Genomic DNA, 23,211 nt, shown 5'->3' with positions numbered 1-23,211 from the left:
AGTGGGTGGAGGCTGAGCCAGTTAGCAAGTGCGATGCAGCCACGGTGGTTCAATTTATGAAAAAGGTGATTTTCCGCTTCGGCTTTCCGCACAGTATCATAACTGACAATGGCACCAATTTATCCAAGGGCACTATGGAAGAATTTTGTCAACGGGAGCATATCCGACTTGATGTTTCCTAAGTGGCTCACCCCCAATCCAATGGTCAAGCTGAGAGAGCTAACCAGGAGATTCTGAAGGGCATCAAACCCCGGCTTTTGGTCCCTTTGCAACGGACGCCGGGTTGTTGGGTGGAGGAGTTGCCTTCCGTCTTATGGAGCATCAACACTACTCCTAACAGGTCTACTGGCTTCACGCCTTTCTTCATGGTTTATGGCGCAGAAGCAGTCCTCCCCAGCGACAATCGTCACGATTCGCCTCGTGTGGCGGCTTATGTTGAGACGGATAATGAACAGGCGCGTCAAGATGCTCTGGACTTGTTGGACGAACAGCGTGATGTGGCAGCAGCCCGTTCAGTAATTTACCAACAAGACCTGCGCCGTTATCACAGCCGCCGGGTCAAGTCCCGGGTCTTCCAGGAAGGCGACCTTGTGCTCCGGCTCATCCAGGATCAAACAGATGCACACAAGTTATCCCCACCCTGGGAAGGGCCCTTTGTGGTCAGTAAGAACTTGCACAACGGGTCATATTACCTCATTGATATTCGGGAATATAAAGATTCGCGTAAGTCTGAGGAGGAGACCCGTCGGCCGTGGAACATAGCTCAGCTTCGGCCTTACTACACTTGAGCTACCGGCTCTCGTGGTGTACATATTTATCTCAGACATGTATATATTATGATAAGCAATAAAGCGGGACCTCTGTCCTTTTTTCTCCTCCAAATATGTGTGTCATTTTTTACATACTGATTGGAAAGGAGGATCCGGCTTATGATCGTATTCGAGTCTAGCCGTAAGCAGTAAAGTCACTTGGGGGCTTCCTGTTCAAACATGGGTCGTATTCGAACCAAAGAGAACATAGCTGTCGATACCCATTTTGATTGGCAAAGTGCCGAGCTCATTGGGAGGTTGCCTTTGGTCATATTTGAATCATAGTGTAACCCCTCTGAGAACCGACGTGGATCGTATTCGAATCAGCGTCGTTAAACAATTTTCAGAATCACTTGGGGGCTTCCTGTTCAAACATGGGTCGTATTCGAACCAAAGAGAGCATAGCTGTCGATACCCTTTTGATTGGCATCGCCACACCCTCTGGGGGCTATATGATCGCATCCGAATCTTAGCTTAACCCCTTTGGACCGGGTTTCTGGTCGTATTCGAACCGGAAGCCCCAAGTTTTTATCACAGGTCTGCTCTGATCATGTCAAGGTATGTACCGCCGGGCCTCACGTGCCGGCTTGATTTTGGTTTGTCTTGTTAGTTGAACATCATGGAGGTTATCAAGACAGGTAAAGTTGAGCTAAGGTACCGACCGAGCTACCCGGGTTATTTAAACTGGGAGTATGCTTACAGGCTGTTAAGTGTGTTATCGTAGCTATGTTCAGAGTATAGTTAACGACCAGTCTTTTCGGTTTGTATTTCCGTGTTATCCATTTCAAACACCTGCTTTTCAGGGCGGTAAGCCGCCTTGAGATTTGGGATTTGCCTTTCTATGCAGATACTTGAAGGTACCTTTTAAGGTTGAGAAGGACAAAGGGATAATCATGACCCGGAGGCGCATTAAAAGAATAACTTCAAGGGGTTTCAGCATTCATTACGGGCACGATGGCACGGCAGAGATAAATTGTTGCACTCATTCTATTACAAAAATTCTTCAAAGTTTCAAAGGTGGAGCGTTGTTCGGTGAGCCGCCAGCCGCTTTATGACGCCTGCTGAGTCGAAGTCCCCGGCTCGTCTTCTGCTCCGGCTGATCCCAAGACCTCGAAGGTTGACGATTTCCAGCTGATGCCGCTGAGAGCTTCGAACTGGGCTTCTTCGTCAATTAACCCGGCCGGGTCAATCTCGGGGGCGAAGGTGTGTTGGCGAGCCGGAGGAATCAGACTGAGGGCTTCGTAGCGAGGGGTTGGAATCCTCTGATTCTCTGCGTTGTACCCCGGCTGATACTTGGTTAAGTCGGTGTCGTTCCCGATGATGGTGTCCACCGGGCGTACAGCCTTCACACATGCCGCGAAGTCCTTCTGGTCGAAGGCGGAGCCGTCTTCCTTCAGGCTGGGGTAACCCAGGGCGATGTCTGCCGGGTCTAGCTCCGGTAGGAATGCTTTCGCCCGGCTCAGTGCGGCAATTGCTCCGGATCTTGCGGAGGCCCGGCGTAGCTCCTGGATCCGCTGTGGCAGAACTGCGAGCCGGCGCAGGACTTCAGCCAGATGGGTTGGCACCTCGTTGGAGAGGGCCACCACATCTAAGGCGCGTTGTGACCCGGTGTAGAGTTGTTCCACCAGGGTGTACACGGCCTTTAGCTTGGTGACCACGCTCTGGTTGAGGTTGGCACTCCTGGGACCTGTTTCATAAAGGTCAGACAAGCCGGTGACAAGGATGAATCATAACATGCACAGACTTGATGAAAGCCGGTGAGGCGACTTACCAAAGATAGCAGCCACCATTTGGGAAACCTGGCGCTTTAGGCCGGAGAGCTCAGCGGTCTTCTCAGTGAGGGCCTTCTCCGCCTGTTCTGCCCGGGTCACCAGTGCGGCTTTCTCCTCCGCCCAGGCTTTCCGCTCAGCGTCGAATTCAGTCTTCAGTTTCTCCTGAGCGGCGATGCTAGAGACAAACTTGGCGTTCGCCTTCCGGGTCTCCATCTCTTGTGTCTTTAGCCGGCTCTTGAGGTCCGCCAGGTCCGACTCAAATTTCTTGCCAGCAGCCTGCATACATTTCCGGGTTATTAACAGTCATTATATAAGTCCCAAGCACTTTCCAAGCAAAGACACTTGGCACTTGGGGGCTAATGCATATTGAACGTCTATATCTATGTACTGCCGGTTCAGTTAAGTAAGCCGGAATCTAAGTCTACAACATATTCAAGTATAAGTTCTAGACTTGGGGGCTAGCATGACAAGGATCACTATGCAGAAAGTAAGAAGACAGCAGAAGGTTACCTCAGATTTTTGTTGGATCTGGTTGACCATGGCGATCTCGGCGTCCCGGCTCTTGTGAACTTGGCTGATGTAGCCTGAGACGAGTTCCCCAATGCTTAAATCGGTGTAGCTGGAGAGATCCAGATTCACCCGGTGGGGTTGCAGCAACTCCCCCTTCGCAGAGCATTTGGCCAGCGCGGTTGGCCTCCCCGGCTCAACATACTCCGTCCGGGTAATTACCACGTCCGGGTCGTTAGTTGGTGGGGCTGAGCCGGAGGCCTCCGGGTTAGCTGATGCTTCGATTGTTGTCTTGGTGGTCGGGGCAGGGGCTTCAGGCGCCGTGTCCATGGGAATGGTGGATTCGACGGCGGAGGCGGCAGGCGGCTCTTGAGCTGTCGTCTCCGGCTCAGGCAAGTCTGGCACTCCGGCTGACCTGGTCTTCTTTGCTCTTTTGGTGAGCTTTGCCTGGGCACTGAAAAGGCAGAAGTGTTAGGTATACAAAGAGTACGTGCAGACAAATAACGTAAGGAGATTGTTATTACCCGGGTGCAGTTTTGAAGGCCGGCAAACTTGACTGCATGGAGTCACCCGAAGAGGGGGAGGTCTCCTGATAATTGGAGTCAGAAGAGTTGAGTGGCTGACGGATGACACCCGCCAACGGATGAAAAGGGTACAGATGAGAAAAAACCTCAGTGCGACGCTTCCTTGTTGCGTCGGGTAACCCGGCGGAGAGATCGGTGTCTTTGCGGTCCCGGGTGTGACGCCGGCTTTCGTGAACCTGCTGCTTCAGAAGAAATTGAGGGTCTTGATGAGCTAATGGATGAGAAAAGCTTACTTTCCGGGTTACTTTTCGGACTTTCAGCTGTGGTAAAGGCTCCGAGTCGGAGGAAAATGATGTTACCTCTTCAATCACCGGGTTACTGGCGCCGGTGTCATCCTGTCAATAAGCAAAATGTTGATAAGGCGGACAGCAATAAACAACAAGTATGGCAAGAGTTTAAAGGTTTAAGGGTTACCTCAGACTCGGAGCTGTCGCTTAATTGCAGCAGCTCCGAAGCAGTGGGTCTGCTTCCCTTTTTACGAGGGGCGGCTTTCTTGGCGGCTTTCTTCGCCTTCCTCGCCTTCTTGGCCGCCTCATGGTCATACTTGACCCGCCAGAACTTGTCATCAGCCTGAGAAGTACAGTAATAAATTCTTAAAACGGTTCAGAGCAAGGTGATATGTAAAAGAAGTGGAAAGGTTAAAGTCAGCGGCTTACCGCAGGGGCTGGATTGGTCTTGCAGAACGGGGCTAGCCCGGTCCTTCCACAGTCGGCCAAGCTCTCGTTTAACAGAGCCTTGGTCTCTTCTTCAGCAACGTCTTCTGGAAGATCATTGTGGCTGTGCCTCTGTGGGTCATCCTTTCGCCCGGTGTACTCACACATTAAGCCGGGGCGGCGGCTCAATGGGATCACCCGCCATGTGATCCAGACCCGGACCAGGTCTATTCCGTTCAGACCGTTGCCTAGCAGAGCTTTGATCTTGTTGATCGTTGGAAGCAGAGGCTGGCGTTCTGCGGCAGTCAGCTTGTCGGATAACGGATGAGTCGGCTCTAGGCGGGTTGGGCGAAAGCCGGGCAGCGGGCTCTCGTCAGCCGGGGATGTGTCTTGGCAGTAGAACCAAGTCATATTCCAGTCCTTGGGGTGACTTGGCGGCTCTGCGTAAGGGAACAGACAGTCCCTACGTCGCTGGATGGAGATGCCGCCTAACTCTAGACTTGGCCCGTTGGCGCACTCATTTTGGCGGTTCAAATAAAACAGCTCTCTGAAGAGCAGCAGACTCGGCTCTTCTCCAAGATATACTTCACAAAAAACTTGGAAGTTGCAGATGTTGGATATGGAATTGGGTCCTATATCCTGAGGCCGGAGGTCAAAGAAGTTGAGCACGTCCCGGAAGAATTTTGAGCCGGGCGGTGCGAAGCCCCGGCTCATATGGTCCGCAAAGATCACTACCTCCCCGTCCCTCGGCTGCGGTCTTTCTTCTGACGGGTTAGGGGCACGGTAGGACATCACTTCCTTCTTGGGCAGATATCCGGACTTAACAAAGTTGGCCAGGGTCTCATCAGTGACGATGGATCTCATCCAGTTGCAAGTGATAGGAGCCTTGGGAGGCATGGTGAAGGTTGGTGGTCTATAATAAAGAGGAAAGTATCCGGGTCAATTATAAGCCGGGGATCTATTGTTCAAACTAAGATGGCGGCTTATGAAGGGGACTAATGATATGTATTCAGATATGGTGGGTTATCTAAGCCATAGGAGCGTTCAGAATAAGTTAGTCATCTACGGGTTACTACAGTTAAGCCGGAAGAGTCTACGGAGCATGGTTCTCCTTAAATCGGAAAGTTCTACGGCGCGTGATTTCTTTAAGCTGGACATGTAAGCCGCCGAGATTCAATGGTTGCAGTTTTTACTAAGTGTGGTAAAACAGGTTTCACAGACTACCATAACTTTTTTGGATCAAAATAGTTGAAGCAGAGAAATTTTCTAGACCTAAAAAGCGGAGGCAGGAGAAGTTCTTGAGGTTGAACACAGTTCTTATGCAGTAAAAAGAGGATTTCTTGCAGATGAAATGGGTTCCAAACGTCTACCGCAGTGGTTCTACGCAAGGTTAAAAATCAACTAACTACAGTGGCAACAAGAACTACCAAGTCTGTGGGCGATGGTGATGAACACGAAGAACTGAAAGAACCCTCCCACAGATCTGTTCTAGCAAGGCAGAGGAGACTCACCGGAGTTGGAAGGAGCGGAGGTCGCCGCCGTGACTCTGGTCCGAATCAGGGTGATGCAGCGGCCGGGTTGACGAAGACCAGGGGCGCGACGGCGGCGGCAGTGGCGGAGCTCGAGCAGAGGAGCGACGGCGCGAGGAGGAAGAGGGAGAGTGTGAGAAGAAAGTGTTGGGCCAGCCTATTTATAAGGCAGAGTCATAAGTGGGCGCGGGATTCAAGGAGGCCACGGCGTGGTTATCTCCCCCTCACGGCGCCTCGATTTTCGGAACGACAGTAAAAGCGAAGATCCGTTGCGGATCTGGCGGAGTAAAAAACGGACTTAATGGAGGATGACGTCACGGCGGATTATCCGGAGTCCAGAGGATGACGTCACTCCGGGTTATGGCCTTCACATGAATAGTAAGCCGGAGATTTTTTCTGTCTGCAGAGTTAAAGATTGACACGAGCCGGCTCAAGTCAATCTGGGGCCTAATGTTGAGGATATAGACCTTAGAGTCACCCGCCAGGAGGGGCCGGGTTACTCGTAGGGTCGTTGCCAGAAGCCCGGAGCCAAGTTTCAAGATGATGGGCCAGAGATGGGCTGAGACCCGGACATGGCTTAAAGCCCGTAGTTATCATCATTGTTATAGTAGACTTGTAGTGTAAGGTAAGTATTGTTTAGAGTCCGAGCCGGACGCTCTTATGAGCCGGCCAGGATTCTAAGGGCTGCTGGGCGTCAGCCTCCCTATATAAAGGGAGGACCCGGCAGCGGCTTAAGGGCGACAACAACCTCATCGAGAACCGGGCATAGCTGTTTAGCTCCCTGGCGATCGTAACCCTAATCAGTAACACCTTGAACTGGACGTAAGCTTTTACCTTCACCGTAAGGGGCTGAACCAGTATAAACCCTCGTGTTCCTTGTCCCGCATAACCCCTTCAAGCTTCCTAGTTGCGATGGCTCCACGACTAAGTCCTAGCCCTAGGACATCTGACGTGTTAATTCCACGACAGAAGGCCTGGGCTGGGCCGGACACGGGCGGGGCCCATGTGGCTGAGGCAGGCCCGATCGGGCACTCGTCCTCCTCCTCGTGCGCCCGCACGAGCACGCAGGAGGGAGGCGGCCATGGAAGTTCGGCGGCGCGGGTGGAGGGTCCGGCGGGGCTAGCGTGGCCGGCGAGGCCTGGATCCGGCCGAAATCGGTGGAGGCCGACGCGGGGACTCCAGATCCGGTGAAGGGGACGGCGACGGGGCTCCGGGAGGTCGGATCTGGGGCGGGGGCGACGACCTGCAGTGAGGTGAGGGGTCAGGCGAGGCGAGGGAGAGGAAAGGGATAGAGAGAAGGAGGCGGGGCTCGCCTGGGGGCGCGACCTAGGCGGCGGCAGAGCTGGGGCCGGGCGAGGCGGCGACCGGAGCGACGCCGGCGGGCGGCGAGGCGACGATGGGGAGGAGCCAGGTGACGGTGGAGGGAGCGGGGCGCTCGGGCTGGCTGCGGGCCTCGGAGCCCAGATCGGGGCCCGGGCGGGCCTGGCACGGGCCTGGCGGCTGGAGACGCGGGGGAGGCGATGTGGCCGGCTCCGATTGGCCTGGGGTGCTGGCTGTGGCGGTGGAGGCCAGTGGGGGCGCGCCACTTGGCAGCGGGGTGGTGGCCGGCGCCGGATTTCGAGGAGGGAGGCGGCTAGAGGCGCGGAAAACGAGGGAGAGGTTGGTGGAGGCCAAAAATGGCATGTGGGGGTGTATATATAGGGAAAGGGGGGTTAGGATTAGGGTTAGAAGGGGTTTCAGAGCTCTCCGATCGAAATCGAACGGTTTCGGACGCGATGAGGGGTTGGCTGGGTCTAGGGGCTGGACTTGGACTGTGGGAGAGGAGAGGGAGAGACCCGGCGACGGTTACGGAGACTGAAACGTCTGACGAAGATACCGCCAACGATACCGCCAAGAGTTCAACGGTTGGGCTATCAAACGGACTCCGAATGCGACGAAATTTGACGGGCGGTCTGTCAGTGCTATACCAAGGCCACTCGGCAAATACCGACCCATTCCGAGAACGTTCAACACCCGCACATGAAAAGAGACAAAAGGAGGCGCCGAGCGACATAGGAGTGCCGGATTGCAGAACGGACAACGGGAAAAATGCTCGGATGCATGATACGAACACGTATGCAAATGCGATGCACATAATGACATGATATGAAATGCGGATGATGACATGACAAAATGCAACACGCAAACAGATGACAAGGCAAGGACGGCGAAAAACTGGCAGACACCTGGCGCATCAGATCCGGGGCGTTACAACACTCCTCCACTAACAAGAGATCTCGTACCGAGATCTTAGGACCGAGACGGAAGGGGAAAGGAGATGAGGTCAAATAAGAACAAAACAGAGAGGATGAACAAAGTCAAGAACACTCGAGTAGGAAAAGAAATGTTGAATGAGTCAAGAAGCAAAAGCTCAAGGAATAAGCCTGAATTCGAAACCACTCCGGTTGGGAGAAAATTGAAAAAGGAATAAGAACGCAAGAGGAAAATGAAATAATCGAGAGCACTCGAGAATAAAAGGAACGACGAGAATGACGAGAGTCGAATGCTCCCGGAATCAGATAGACTCTGAAGCCACTCCGGTTAGAACGAGATAGAAAAGAAATAAGAATGAAAGAATTAGGCAGCACTCCGGCTAAGCAAGAAAAGAATAGTACATGAATTTGAGAAATGGAACGATACTTGACTTGAGGAACAACACAAAATCTCCGGAAGACTTGAATTAATAGAATGAGAAGAACGGTGAAGAAAATGACAACTAGTACCACGAATGAAATAGAAAGCAACCTTAGCAGGAAGGATTGAATGGAGTTGTTGGAAATTCAACAACGAAAGAATAAGCTTGTTATGGACTTATGGATAACATCTCAAAATTATGAGGTAGTAACCTACCACAAATGGAAATGATTGGATAGCTGAGAAGAACGAAGAAATGCAAAACTCCACTTCAAAAGAATACGGAGAATTACTTGCACTTCGAAAAGCAAGAAAGAAAATACTTGAGCTCCTTCAATAATAAACTTGATGAACACTTGAGAAAAGAATTTAATCATGACGAACCACCGTGAAGAACTCCGGTAACAACAGAATGCCGATAAAAATTGAAGGATGAAAGGGTTAAGATTAAATCCTTGCGATGATTTAGAAGGAGGTTCCGACGAAATCGGCGAGAAGCTTAAAACTCCGGGAAAGAAAAAGATGAAAACACTTGGAACTAGAATTTGTTCCTCAAGAACAAACTCTGAAGAAAAGGAATTTCTTGGCGACGATGAAATAAGAATAAGAATTTACGTTATGCTTATCCTTCATCAATTAAATTGATGAGAAACAACGGATTTCGCATACTACTTATTCTCGTTGGAACGATTAAAAGGGAGATATAGCGCCAAAACTTGAGGAAAAATCTTCGTGAACCACCGGTAGGATTAGAAAGAACGAGTTAATGATATGATAACAACATAAAGAAATCTTGAGCGAACCACCGTTAGAATTCAAAATTGACTGACGAAGGAGAATGACTCACCGGGAAAAATAGGAAAAACACGAATATACATGAGGGAATCAAGATGCAATTGAAAGAAGAGATCGCGAGCTGATTGAAGCATACTTTGAACGAAACACCGGAAGAATATGGAGACGAACGAAAAGGCATGAATATATAATAATCAGAGAATGGATTAGAAAACTTAGAACGACGAAATATTTCGAAAAGATGACCTCCGGATAACTGAGACGAAAAAAAAACAGTTCCTGAGAAACTCCGGATGGTTGAAAATAAATGCACGGCTGGAAACAGTTGGATAGGCTAACATCGAGCTAGCACCGCGAATCTCTGGGAGAACGAACAAGATTTAAGAGAAATTCTTCTTCGGTCCTCAAAAATTGACAATGACGACGAGAAATAACACCAAAATTGTTGAGATACTCCGGGGTAATGAAAAGCGAAGAGGTTGATCCAACAATGAAAATAATTTGAAATTGATCTTGGAAAGGCATCTGACTGATGAAATTCATTCTTACGTCAGACTTCGAAAGGATTTGAGAATATCTCCGGAAAATTTAGAAGAGTCAGGTAAGATCCTGGGAAAAGACCTGTGGGTAAGGGCCCACCGAAAAGAAATACCGTTGAAAAAGGATTGTTGATCAGATAGATGATGCACCGGAATAATTAAAATATTTGAATGAGGTGACAACCTCGAATTAATTCGAACACAGACGAATCTCCTGAGATGTCTTCATCACTCCGGAACGATAAAATGACGAGAGGGGAACGAGCAACGGGAAACATTTGAGCCGAGGAAAAATATAATCACTACCGAAAAATTGGAATGGAATCCACCTGAGAAGAAAAGAGATGAAGAATGTCGAACGAGGCAAAAATTCACCGGTAGAAATAATTGAGGAAAGACTGAAGATGCTCCGCACGAATGAAATTGCTGCTCGAAAGAGACTCAGACTCCGGGAATAAAAGGGGTGGGAGGGCAGGAAAATAACGGCAACTTGGAAGGGGAAATCGACGAATAGCTTTGAAGAGAAAAACACCGGTTGAAGTAATTGAGGGGAGAATGCAAAGATTTCGCACAAGTAGAATCGATACTCGATTACAGACTCCGGTTCCGAGAAGAAGAAGGGAGGGCGGGTGGTAAAAAAAACAAGGACAACTTCAGACAGGGAAAACGACATCGGAAGAGAAATAACTGAGGACTGATCTCGCAAAAGATGACGAGGACCGAAACACTCGAAGAGAAATGCGCCGGATAGAAAAAGAGGAAGGACAACGAACGAAAACTAACCACGTGATCCTGAGAAAAATTTGAAGGGGAAGAGGAATAGTTCAAAACACCTACGTCAAGATTTCTCACCAGAGCGACGAAGGGGCAGAGGAGTAAAAGAATTCCTACTCTCCGATATAACTAGACTCAGAAAAGTTTTCTTCTAGACTCAACAACGGCCAAACTACACGATCAAACAAGGGGGGCTCCTAGGGTCGGTCGAGGCTCTGATACCAACTTGTCACGCCCAATATGCGATACTATCCTAAAGAGACTCGAAGGCCCCACCAAGGATAGAACCGCATATTGAAACGCTTTTGCAAGGTGGATATCATTACATCAACATTCCATAATATTTGGGGATACATACAAGGCATACAAATGCCGCAAGAATACATCAATACATCAATACATAAGAACAACATCCGACTACGGATGAAACATAAACAGAAACTCAACGACATCCACCCTGCTAGCCCAGGTTGCCGACCTGGAACCTATCCCCTGAACGAAGAAGAAGCAGAAGAAGAACTCCAAACAAGTAAACATCGCTCTCGCGTCACGATCATCGCAGAACCTGTACCTGCAGCTGGTGGTGTAGTAATCTGTGAGCCACGAGGACTCAGCAATCCCATTACCATGGGTATCAAGACTAGCAAAGCTTAAGGGGAAAGGAAAGGATAAAGGTGGTGAGGTTGCAGCAGCGACTAAGCATGTATGGTGGCTAACTTACGCAATCAAGAGCGAGAAGAGAAGCAAAGGAACGGTCGTGAACTAACAATGATCAAGAAGTGATCCTGAACTCCTACTTACGTCAAACATAACCCAGAAACCGTGTTCACTTCCCGGACTCCGCCGAGAAGGGACCATCACGGCTACACACGCAGTTGATGTGTTTAATTTAAGGTCAAGTGTCAAGTTATCTACAACCGGATATTAACAAATTCCCATCTGCCACATAACCGCGGGCATGGCTTCCGAAAGATAATACCCTGCAGGGGTGTCCCAACTTAGCCCATGATAAGCTCTCACGGTCAACGAAGGATATTCCTTCTCCCGGGAAGACCCGATCAGTCTCGGAATCCCGGGTACAAGACATTTCGACAATGGTAAAACAAAACCAGCAAAGCCGCCCGATGCGCCGACATCCTGATGGGAGCTGCACATATCTCGTTCTCAGGGCAACACCGGATGAGACATCCTACGAGTAAAACCAGACCTCGAGTTTCCACGAGGGGGCCCCGCAGTCTACTCAGTTCGAACCAACACTTAGAGAAGCACTGGCCCGGGGGGGTTAAAATAAGATGACCCTCGAGAGAGCGACTCCCTAGGGAAAAGAAATAGGCTGGACAAATGGTAAAACCAAGGTTGGGCCTTGCTGGAAGAGTTTTATCCAAAGCGAACTGTCAAGGGGGTCCCATAAATCACCCAACCGTGTAAGGAACGCAAAATCCGGGAACATAACACCGGTAAGACGAAAACTAGGGCGGCAAGAGTGGAACAAAACACCAGGCATAAGGCCGAGCCTTCCGCCCTTTACCAAATATATAGATGCATTAATAATATAAGAGATATTGTGATATCCCAACATAAACATAATCCAACATGGAGCAATCTTCATCTTCACCTGCAGCTAGCAACGCTATAAGAGGGGCTGAGCGAAGCGGTAACATAGCCAAACAAAGGTTTGCTAGGAAGGTGACAAAGGTTAGAGGTTCATGGCAATTTGGGGGGCTTGAGGAGCAAATGAAAAGGTAGCGCAGCAAAGCGATAGAACGAAGCAACTAGCATAGCAATGATAGTAATGAGATCCAAGGTGACGGTCATCTTACCTGAAATCCCTCTAGGAAGAAGAACGAATCCATGAAGAAGATGAAGCCACGAAGACGAACGAATCCTCACGATCGCAACGACACGGGAACTATCGAGAAGAAGCACACAACAAGGTAAACACACCACACAATAACAAGGCATGATGCTTAACCAAGAATGATGCATGACAAGGCTAAACGAAGCTACTCATGACAAGAGATGATGCAAATAAGAACAACACATCAAGGCAAGTTTAAATGAGGCCGGAAACAACATATAACAATTCCAGTAAGTCCTCATATGCAAATTTCGAAATTGGTCCAGAACTGAATAAGCATTAGGTTGAAGTTGTTAAACAGCAAGTTAAAGAGCACCATGATGATCTACACGAAATTCTAGTCAAGTTACATATAAAGTTCATTAGATTCGGAGCTACGGTCTAGAAGATATGAGCAAAACAAGTTAAACATGGCATTGATGCAAAATGCATACAAACATCAAGCAAAACACCTCCAAACAAGGATGCAACATGATAATATGGAACTACATACAATTCTAAGCAAGTTTCATATAGAGCATGCTCAAAACGGAGCAACGGTGCAACACATACACTCCAAACAATACATAGCAACAATCTGTCCAAAACAGCAACTAGGCATATTGCAAGCATCAAAACAATATGCTACAGCAACTCAACATGAAAACAAAAGGCATGGAGATGATGTACAGGTAAAGCACAACAAAACATGAACAATGAGCTATCTCCAGAAATCAATAGAAAATGCTCAAAAGGACATGGCAAGATTGCAAAATAATAACAGATTCACAGACTTGGTGAAATTACTGGATATGGCAGAAATAACATCAGGTAGCAATGTTCAGAGCACGATATCAGCATGCTACAGGAACTTAACATGGAAAAACAAGGCATGGCATGAATCTACTCAAAGCATATAACAAAAGTCCCTTACTGACCATAAGCCAAAAGGAACAGAAGATATGATGGCAAGCACGTAAACATAGCAAGTTTCGTTATCAGGTTTCAGACTTAGCAGAAAACAGAGCATGGCAGAAATAATAATATGTAGGCCTCTTTGTGAGCTTGATGCACTCACTACAGAGCAATGCATGACAAACCAAGCACACCTACAGCAAGATGGCATGTTTATGAAGCCAACCATGGCAAGAGCAAGTACATAGCTTGTATGGATCAACTACAATAAGCTTGGCAAAAATGAATATCATGTTAAGAATCTGCCAGAAATATTTTATAGCAAAAGTAGAGCAAGATCGGTGTTGAGGATATAGACCTTAGAGTCACCCGCCAGGAGGGGCCGGGTTACTCGTAGGGTCGTTGCCAGAAGCCCGGAGCCAAGTTTCAAGATGATGGGCCAGAGATGGGCTGAGACCCGGACATGGCTTAAAGCCCGTAGTTATCATCATTGTTATAGTAGACTTGTAGTGTAAGGTAAGTATTGTTTAGAGTCCGAGCCGGACGCTCTTATGAGCCGGCCAGGATTCTAAGGGCTGCTGGGCGTCAGCCTCCCTATATAAAGGGAGGACCCGGCAGCGGCTTAAGGGCGACAACAACCTCATCGAGAACCGGGCATAGCTGTTTACCTCCCTGGCGATCGTAACCCTAATCAGTAACACCTTGAACTGGACGTAAGCTTTTACCTTCACCGTAAGGGGCTGAACCAGTATAAACCCTCTTGTTCCTTGTCCCGCATAACCCCTTCAAGCTTCCTAGTTGCGATGGCTCCACGACTAAGTCCTAGCCCTAGGACATCTGACGTGTTAATTCCACGACAGTTGGCGCCCACCGTGGGGCTCGCGCACGGTGGATCTGAGTTCTTGAAGGGCAGCTTCGAAGGGCTCAAGGGATACGCCGTAGGCCGTATGACCAAGAGTCGTCGCGGCAAGCTCTACATCGACGACGAGGACTGGGGCCCCGACGCCGGCTCAATTGAGTACGGGTACCGGGTCCCCTTCGGCGGAATTCATGTCTTCATTGGCAAGATCGGTGAGCCGGGCCCCGAGCTAGATCTCTGCGCCGATCTCATCGAAACGGCTCAGCGCGCACGACCCGCCCGGGCCCGGCCTGCCTTAAGGCGTGCCTTTGTGGGATGCATCCATGAAGGGCCCGCTGATCCATCCGGGTCCGATGATGAGGCGGCCGCCGGCTCTGACGGCGAGTCGGCTACTGATGAGTCAAACTCATTGTACGAACTTCAAGATGGCAGGCTCATAGGTTATTCCGACGGTAACAGTATTCCGGACCTTTTTGAGCCGCCAAGTCAGGTTGGAGTGTTTATGGCTGGTGCGCAGCCTGTTCAGAACCCTGCTGCTGGAGCAGGAAACCCAGTGCCTTCCCCGGCTCAGGTGCTGATGGATCTCACAGACGAGATGACGGCCCTGTTAACCGCCACGGTTGACCCGGCGGCTCAAGCCCAGCATGATGCGGAGATGGCACAGTTGAAATTGGATCTGATAAAAGCTAAAGAGGATCTTGCAGCGGAAGGGATCAGGCTGGCTGCGGAGCGGGCGGCTCTCGACGCCCGGACTCAGCTGATTCAGGCGCAGTCCTTCCAACTCACGATGGATCAGAACGCGGCCAATGAGGTCATGAGAAGGAGGCATCAGAAGGCCCAGTCTCGACTCCCGCCGGTCTACGATCCACGCAATCTCTTCAACACACCGGGTGCAGGATCCAGTAACCCGCCAGGGGTCACAGCACCCGGGGTTGGACCCCTTATTCAGTCACGAGTGATGGGGCCTCCCCAGGTGCCCCTGCCCCGCCTCAGTATGTGCCAATACCCCCGGGTCATTATAATAACCCGCTGGAGAACATGGTCGCTGCGGCAGCACGGCTGGCGGCTCTCCCAGTTGACGGCGACTCCCCAACGGCTATTGAAACCCGCCGGGTCAGGGAGCTGCTTCAGACAGCACTGGCACAGCAAGAGGCATACTCCTACAGCCGGGACAGGATCCACTCAACCCCTCGACCAGGCCAGAGCCCGAGTTACAGCCGGCACATGGTCTCAGCGACCGGCTCAAGTAACGTCCGACGCCATGACCCGCCCCCTGGCCATGGCCCGGCTCATAATGGAGCCTTCTACGCAACAGACCAAGCGCGGCGAGAGGCGGAGCAGGCGCCTCAATTGACGGCCTACCAGACCCCCCCGGCATATCCAACGACGTCCGTTGATGTGGGAATTTCTACTAGGACCGGGGGTGTCCCTTGTTTGGTACCAGCCATCCGTAATGAACGTCTGCCTAAGGACTTCAAGGGCCCTAGGAAGGTGCCTAACTATACAGCGGACTTACAGCCTGCAGCCTGGATTGAGAGTTATGAGATGGTCATGGAATTGCTGGAGGTCAGTGAGGCGGCCATGGCCAAATATTTTACCATGATGTTAGATGGAACTGCCCGCACGTGGTTGAAAGGGTTACCACCGAACTCCATTGGGTCTTGGGCCGAGCTGAAAGCCCGGTTCATTCAAAACTTCAAAGATACCTGCAGGCAGTCTATGTCAATTGTGGATTTGACTAACTGTAAGCAGCAGGAGGGTCAGTCCACGACCCATTGGGTTCGCCAGGTCAAGGAGATCATACATTCATCAGATAAGATGGATGCCGGCTCTGCAGTCTTAATGTTGGAACAAACCTGTCGCTTTGTGCCTCTCAAGATGAAGCTTGGGCGGCTCAAGCGCGACTGCACCGACATGGGTACCCTAATGGCGGCTCTTGCCAAGTACGCCGATTCCGATGGTACCAAGGATCCCCCTTCAGACGAAGAAAGGGCAGGGAAGGGAAAGAAGAATGGCAACGGCAAGGGTCCCCAGTTTAACCCGGGGAACCACGGAGGAGGCAAGCGTAAGGCCGACGGCAGCCTAGAGTTTGTAGCCAACACCAACTCTCAAGGTAATAACCAGCGACGCAAGGGGAGGCCCCCTCCCCGAGGCGGCGGGTCAGGACCTTCTTTGGAGCAGCTGTTGAACGAACCCTGTCCGAGACACGGCTCTAGAGAGAAGCCAGCGACTCATCTGTGGAAGGATTGTGCTATCATGAAGGCCTTCAAAAACTACAATGGGCCGGGTGGCGGCTCAGGCGCCGGCGGCTCAGGCGCCGGCGGCTTTCATGGCCCGGGCGGCGGTTCAAATTCTGGTCCTCAGAACAGTCAAGGGGGCTTTAATCAACAGTCTGGTCAGGGTCATCAACAGCAGCAGGGGGGTTATCAGACCAACCCGAAGCAGCTTAGCGGTGGACAGTTGTCACGACCGGTTTTTCAATAAAATAATTATTGAGAAACCAATCCCTGTTACGGACCAGCGAGGAAGAATTCCTTCTCACTGATAGACAATATATTGGTCACAGAAGAAAAATACCAGGAGTACTAAATATAATACAAGGTTGAGCAGAGACTGCCCAACAATTTATTACATGCACGCCGATAAAACAATACGGCGGATAGGGTGGCAAACTACTAACTCACGATAAAAACGGTGGTGGAAATATCATCGCGAAGCGAGTGACATGATTCCGGAATACTACAACTCTTCGAGCGTCGGAGTGAGGCTCAAGAAGACTTATTGCGGGTGGCGGAAGCGTAAACGATACAAGTGACCAATATCCGGGATCGCGCAGGACTAACTGGGACTCCTCTAGGCGTCGGACGCGCTATCAAACTCTTCATCCAAGAGATCGCCTTCGTCAACATCTGGCCAAATCAACAAGCCAGGTGAGTACTATGAAAGTACTCGCAAGACAGTTCGGACATAAAGTATAACAAATGCAAACATGAAGCACATGAATAAGTTAACCAGAGCGATCAGACATAGAGATAATAAATACTGGGTGCCAAGCGAGGGTCTGAATGACGCCTCGAGCGGAAACTGCAGAATAGTAATGCGGGTGCCAAACGAGTGTCTAAAAGACTCCTCGAGCGGAAAATGCGGAATAATAATACAGGTGCCAAACGAGTGTCTGAAAGACTCCTCGAGAGAAAAATGCGGAATAAAAATACAGGTGCCAAACGAGTGTCTGAAAGACTCCTCGAGAGGAAAATGCGGAATAAAAATACAGGTGCCAAACGAGTGTCTGAAAGACTCCTCGAGCGGAAAATGCAGAATAATAATGCCACAGTCGGGCGTCGGGGCGACACCACATAAAGGGCTTATAACAGAAAGTAAAGACAGTGCATGCCGCAGTCGGACGTCTGAGCGACATCACACAAATTCCCATCTGCCACATAACCGCGGGCACGGCTTCCGAAAGATAATACCCTGCAGGGGTGTCCCAACTTAGCCCATGATAAGCTCTCACGGTCAACGAAGGATATTCCTTCTCCCGGGAAGACCCGATCAGTCTCGGAATCCCGGGTACAAGACATTTCGACAATGGTAAAACAAAACCAGCAAAGCCGCCCGATGCGCCGACATCCTGATGGGAGCTGCACATATCTCGTTCTCAGGGCAACACCGGATGAGACATCCTACGAGTAAAACCAGACCTCGAGTTTCCACGAGGGGGCCCCGCAGTCTACTCAGTTCGGACCAACACTTAGAGAAGCACTAGCCCGGGGGGGTTAAAATAAGATGACCCTCGAGAGAGCGACTCCCTAGGGAAAAGAAATAGGCTGGACAAATGGTAAACCAAGGTTGGGCCTTGCTGGAAGAGTTTTATCCAAAGCGAACTGTCAAGGGGGTCCCATAAATCACCCAACCGTGTAAGGAACGCAAAATCCGGGAACATAACACCGGTAAGACGGAAACTAGGGCGGCAAGAGTGGAACAAAACACCAGGCATAAGGCCGAGCCTTCCATCCTTTACCAAATATATAGATGCATTAATAATATAAGAGATATTGTGATATCCCAACATAAACATAATCCAACATGGAGCAATCTTCATCTTCACCTGCAGCTAGCAACGCTATAAGAGGGGCTGAGCGAAGCGGTAACATAGCCAAACAAAGGTTTGCTAGGAAGGTGACAAAGGTTAGAGGTTCATGGCAATTTGGGGGGCTTGAGGAGCAAATGAAAAGGTAGCGCAGCAAAGCGATAGAACGAAGCAACTAGCATAGCAATGATAGTAATGAGATCCAAGGTGACGGTCATCTTGCCTGAAATCCCTCTAGGAAGAAGAACGAATCCATGAAGAAGATGAAGCCACGAAGACGAACGAATCCTCACGATCGCAACGACACGGGAACTATCGAGAAAAAGCACACAACAAGGTAAACACACCACACAATAACAAGGCATGATGCTTAACCAAGAATGATGCATGACAAGGCTAAACGAAGCTACTCATGACAAGAGATGATGCAAACAAGAACAACACATCAAGGCAAGTTTAAATGAGGCCGGAAACAACATATAACAATTCCGGTAAGTCCTCATATGCAAATTTCGAAATTGGTCCAGAACTGAACAAGCATTAGGTTGAAGTTGTTAAACAGCAAGTTAAAGAGCACCATGATGATCTACACGAAATTCTAGTCAAGTTACATATAAAGTTCATTAGATTCGGAGCTACGGTCTAGAAGATATGAGCAAAACAAGTTAAACATGGCATTGATGCAAAATGCATACAAACATCAAGCAAACACCTCCAAACAAGGATGCAACATGATAATATGGAACTACATACAATTCTAAGCAAGTTTCATATAGAGCATGCTCAAAACGGAGCAACGGTGCAACACATACACTCCAAACAATACATAGCAACAATCTGTCCAACACAGCAACTAGGCATATTGCAAGCATCAAAACAATATGCTACAGCAACTCAACATGAAAACAAAAGGCATGAAGATGATGTACAGGTAAAGCAAAACAAAACATGAACAATGAGCTATCTCCAGAAATCAATAGAACATGCTCAAAAGGACATGGCAAGATTGCAAAATAATAACAGATTCACAGACGGTGAAATTACTGGACATGGCAGAAATAACATCAGGTAGCAATGTTTAGAGCACGATATCAGCATGCTACAGGAACTTAACATGGAAAAACAAGGCATGGCATGAATCTACTCAAAGCATATAACAAAACTCCCTTACTGACCATAAGCCAAAAGGAACAGAAGATATGATGGCAAGCACGTAAACATAGCAAGTTTCGTTATCAGGTTTCAGACTTAGCAGAAAACAGAGCATGGCAGAAATAATAATATGTAGGCCTCTTTGTGAGCTTGATGCACTCACTACAGAGCAATGCATGACAAACCAAGCACACCTACAGCAAGATGGCATGTTTATAAAGCCAACCATGGCAAGATCAAGTACATAGCTTGTATGGATCAACTACAATAAGCTTGGCAAAAATGAATATCATGTTAAGAATCTGCCAGAAATATTTTATAGCAAACGTAGAGCAAGATTGAGACATTCTATGGCACACCATAATTCCAAACAAGAGCAATAATGGATCAATTACAACAATATCTACAAAACATCCTTACTGAACATCTCCAAAATATGCATGTATCTCTCTGTAGCATCAAGTTTACATGGCAACAAAATTACAGCAGACAAGGACTTAGAGAAATCACTGTCCCTGAAATCAGAAATATTACGGGGCCTACTTTGCATGCTTGTGCTAGACACCACAGAGATCGCACAAATACATGGACTACACCAATGGAAAGATGGCATGGCATACTTCAAAACACATGTAGAGCTCATGCCCAAAAGATGCACAGATTAAATGATACTAAAATGACAAATCTCCAAGTTCTGATAAGAACCAGAGAATAACAGCAACTAGCCCTCTTCCAACAGATATTTGGGCATCAAGATGAACTCTAATGAACATGGTGCAATGGAACAAAATGTAGAGCATCACGAGACGAACAATTTGACATATTACATGCACAAAACGGACACTCATGCACAAAGTTACATGCAATGCACTATGGCAAGATAATGTTAAAATCCTGAGGACTTGGCCATATCTGGAAAAAAAAGGACGGGCGGTGGTTAGCTAAAATGTGCTCGGGCGGGGAATAGTGGCAGCTCACCAAGTGGGCTTCGGCCCAGGTGAAGAGGAGGCCAGGCAGGCCGGACGGAAGGCCTGGGCTGGGCCGGACACGGGCGGGGCCCACGTGGCTGAGGCAGGCCCGATCGGGCACTCGTCCTCCTCCTCGTGCGCCCGCACGAGCACGCAGGAGGGAGGCGGCCATGGAAGTTCGCCGGCGCGGGTGGAGGGTCCGGCGGGGCTAGCGTGGCCGGCGAGGCCTGGATCCGGCCGAAATCGGTGGAGGCCGACGCGGGGACTCCAGATCCGGTGAAGGGGACGGTGACGGGGCTCCGGGAGGTCGGATCTGGGGCGGGGGCGACGACCTGCAGTGAGGTGAGGGGTCAGGCGAGGCGAGGGAGAGGAAAGGGATAGAGAGAAGGAGGCGGGGCTCGCCTGGGGGTGCGACCTAGGCGGCGGCAGAGCTGGGGCCGGGCGAGGCGGCGACCGGAGCGACGCCGGCGGGCGGCGAGGCGACGATGGGGAGGAGCCAGGCGATGGTGGAGGGAGCGGGGCACTCGGGCTGGCTGCGGGCCTCGGAGCCCAGATCGGGGCCCGGGCGGGCCTGGCACGGGCCTGGCGGCTGGAGACGCGGGGGAGGCGATGTGGCCGGCTCCGATTGGCCTGGGGCGCTGGCTGTGGCGGTGGAGGCCAGTGGGGGCGCGCCACTTGGCGGCGGGGAGGTGGCCGGCGCCGGATTTCGAGGAGGGAGGCGGCTAGAGGCACGGAAAACGAGGCAGAGGTTGGTGGAGGCCAAAAATGGCATGTGGGGGTGTATATATAGGGAAAGGGGGGTTAGGATTAGGGTTAGAAGGGGTTTCGGAGCTCTCCGATCGAAATCGAATGGTTCCGGACGCGATGAGGGGTTGGCTGGGTCTAGGGGCTGGACTTGGACTGTGGGAGAGGAGAGGGAGAGACCCGGCGACGGTTACGGAGACCGAAACGTCTGACGAAGATACCGCCAACGATACCGCCAAGAGTTCAACGGTTGGGCTATCAAACGGACTCCGAATGCGACGAAATTTGACGGGCGGTCTGTCAGTGCTATACCAAGGCCACTCGGCAAATACCGACCCATTCCGAGAACGTTCAACACCCGCACATGAAAAGAGACAAAAGGAGGCGCCGGGCGACATAGGAGTGCCGGATTGCAGAACGGACAACGGGAAAAATGCTCGGATGCATGATACGAACACGTATGCAAATGCGATGCACATAATGACATGATATGAAATGCGGATGATGACATGAAAAAATGCAACACGCAAGCAGATGACAAGGCAAGGACGGCGAAAAACTGGCAGACACCTGGCGCATCAGATCCGGGGCGTTACACTCTCCCTGGCCCGGAAGGGTCTTTCGGGACAACACTTCAGCATTATCCATAGCGTTGGGGGAGGAGGCTAGCGGAGGCGACCCGTTGTCCATCACGTTTGGATCCAGCGGATTCCCCGAAGATGAGGATTGCTGGGGGAGGACGCGGGCCAGACTGCAGCACGAAATTCAGTATATTAAAATCACAAGGCAGAGGGCCGGATAGATATATAAGTACAAGTGCCTTTGGGGGTACTTACGATCCGGCCAGGGGCTTCGGCCTGGGGTGCCACTCATCGGCGTCCGATTCAGAGTCATCCGTGAGGGAGATTCTCCCTTTCTTGGACGCCTCCGCCTCCAGATCCACGGAAGCCCCCTCTTCTTCTTTCCTCCCTTAGGGGGAGAGTTACTCTCTTCCTCCTCCCCTTCGTCTTCGTCAGGGGAGGAGTGAGTCTCGGTGTCTTCAGACACTACGTCCGAAGCACCTCTACGGCGGAGGCCGCTTTTGGCCTCCTTGCCCTTCTTCTTGGCCTTCTTTTCTGGCGCATGATATGGCGTCGGAACCAGCATCCTCTTTAACAGAGGAATGGTTGGGTCTTCGGGTAGTGGAGCCTGACAGTGAATCCGATCCATTTTCTTCGTCCAGCCCTGTGAGAAGAATGGAAAGCTTAAGCATGCCCCTTGGATTTACAAGTAATGAGGTTATCGTAAAAACTTACGGGAGACGCTGCATGAGTACAGTCGAGGCCGAGGTCGTCGGTCATTTTCGGCCATGTCTTTCGGGTCTTGAACAGCAGCTTCTGTTGGAAATATGCCTAGAGGCAATAATAAAATGGTTATTATTATATTTCCTTGTTCATGATAATTGTCTATTGTTCATGCCATAATTGTATTAACTGGAAACCGTAATACATGTGTGAATACATAGATCACAACATGTCCCTAGTGAGCCTCTAGTTGACAAGCTCGTTGATCAATAGATGTTTATGGTTTCCTGACCATGGACATTGGATGTCATTGATAACGGGATCACATCATTAGGAGAATGATGTGATGGACAAGACCCAATCCTAAGCATAGCACAAGATCGTGTAGTTCATTTGCTAAGAGCTTTTCTAATGTCAAGTATCATTTCCTTAGACCATGAGATTGTGCAACTCCCGGATACCGTAGGAATGCTTTGGGTGTACCAAACTTCACAATGTAACTGGGTGGCTATAAAGGTAAACTACAGGTATCTCCGAAAGTGTCTGTTGGGTTGGCACAAATCGAGTCTGGGATTTGTCACTCCGTATGACGGAGAGGTATCTCTGGGCCCACTCGGTAATGCATCATCATAATGAGCTCAATGTGACTAAGTTGTTAGTCGCGGGATCATGCATTATGGAACAAGTAAAGTGACTTGCCGGTAACGAGATTGAACGAGGTATTGGGA

Source organism: Triticum aestivum, chromosome 3D (genome assembly GCF_018294505.1).
Source record: "Triticum aestivum cultivar Chinese Spring chromosome 3D, IWGSC CS RefSeq v2.1, whole genome shotgun sequence".
Lineage (NCBI taxonomy): Eukaryota > Viridiplantae > Streptophyta > Magnoliopsida > Poales > Poaceae > Triticum > Triticum aestivum.
Note: the sequence above shows the minus strand (reverse complement) of the source record.